The sequence below is a fragment of the Apaloderma vittatum genome, unplaced genomic scaffold, assembly GCF_000703405.1.
Source record: "Apaloderma vittatum isolate BGI_N311 unplaced genomic scaffold, ASM70340v1 scaffold16153, whole genome shotgun sequence".
Taxonomy (NCBI): domain Eukaryota; kingdom Metazoa; phylum Chordata; class Aves; order Trogoniformes; family Trogonidae; genus Apaloderma; species Apaloderma vittatum.
Window position 1 is genome coordinate 30,031 of NW_009709962.1, and position 1,517 is coordinate 31,547.

Genomic DNA, 1,517 nt, shown 5'->3' on the forward strand with positions numbered 1-1,517 from the left:
CTATCTAGAGGTTTAAAGAAAGGGCGTGGGATGGAATGCAAAACATACCAAAGAGAATTTTTAGTGCTCTAGGATGTTAGCTGCTTCAAAAATTTTTCACTGTCTTCGGCAGAGCACATCAGCACAGCTTCTGGTGTGAACAAGTGTTATATAAATTCCTCCGAGCACATATTGAGTGCTTAATCTTTCATTTTTCAAAATCTGTAAGTTTTGAGCTGGATATGAGCATTTTCTTCATCTGAGGAATTAACATGTTTAATGAATTGTGGGAAGCAGTGTAACCTGAACTCTGCTGCGGAATATGTCGTTCTGATTTGGAAGTGAAGGGTAAGCATTCAGTAAGTATTGAGAATTTCACCCTATTTAGTCTTAAATACCTTCGTTGAGTACGTGCTTGGGATGACTTAGCGCAGTTGGGCCTTTTTCTGCTAATGCCACCACTCCAAAGCAGCATCCAGTGATGGACTTGTTACAAAATATGGGGGTTTGGTTTCCCGTTGCGCTCTCTAACCTTTCAGACTTGGCGTTAACACCTTTGTGGAACAGCATAGAGGCGACACTACTGTGAACGTACTTGCCTTGGTGCAGAAAATGGGAGGCTCCAAAGTGCTGAGCTGCCACCTCTCTCAACCCTGTACGTTCACAATTTGTGGCACGTTCAACACTATTTAGGCAGGGCTGGTTAGCTCAGTTGGTTAGAGCGTGGTGCTAATAACGCCAAGGTCGCAGGTTCGATCCCCGTACAGGCCAGTGATTTTTATGTGGATCTGTTGGAGTGTGTTCAGAGGAGGCCACAAGGATGATCCAGGGGCTGGAGCTGCTCTGCTACGAGGACAGGCTGCGGGAGCTGGGGTTGTTCAGTCTGGAAAAGAGAAGACTCTGGGGGGACCTAAGAGCTGCCTTCCAGTACCTGAAGGGAACCTACAGGATGGCTGGGGAGGGACTTTTTCAAAGAGCATACACTGATAGGACAAGGGGAAAGGGGTTTAAGTTGAAGAAGAATAGATTTAGATTGGACCTTAGGAAGAAATTCTTCAGTACAAGGGCGGCAAGACTTTGGAATAAATTGCCCAGAGATGTTGTGGCTGCCCCCTCCTTGGAGATGTTCAAGGCCAAGTTGAATGGAGCCTTGACTAGCCTGATCTAGTTGAGAGGTGTCCCTGCCCGTGACAGGGAGATGGATTAAATGATCTCTAAGGTCCCTTCCAGCCTAGGCCAGTCTGTGATTCTGTGATTTCATCCACACACGTACTGTTGTTGGACCACTGGCACTGCACTCATCTCTAAAGCCAAGTGCAGCCTTTACTTGCCCAGATAACTGAAGTGCAAATAGTCCTGTCAGTAACGCTATGCTTTTTTTTTTTTTTAAGAAAAGTTGAATATTTATTTTCAAGGCTGCTTGCAAATCCTTGTTACTTTCTGCTGTTTTGGGGTGGGTTGGTGGGTTTTTTGTTGGTTTAGGGTTTTTTTGTTTCCCAGGCAACAGCATCGAAGTACCCCTAGTGTGTGTTCTTGAT

General features: G+C 45.4%; 1 non-coding gene across 1 annotated transcript; it reads left to right on the forward strand.

Annotated features, from left to right (window-relative positions):
- The first annotated feature begins 676 nt into the window (after positions 1 to 676).
- Positions 677 to 750, forward strand: TRNAI-AAU. Its single transcript has one exon. It is a non-coding gene; the product is annotated as a tRNA-Ile (tRNA).
- Positions 751 to 1,517: the final 767 nt, after the last annotated feature.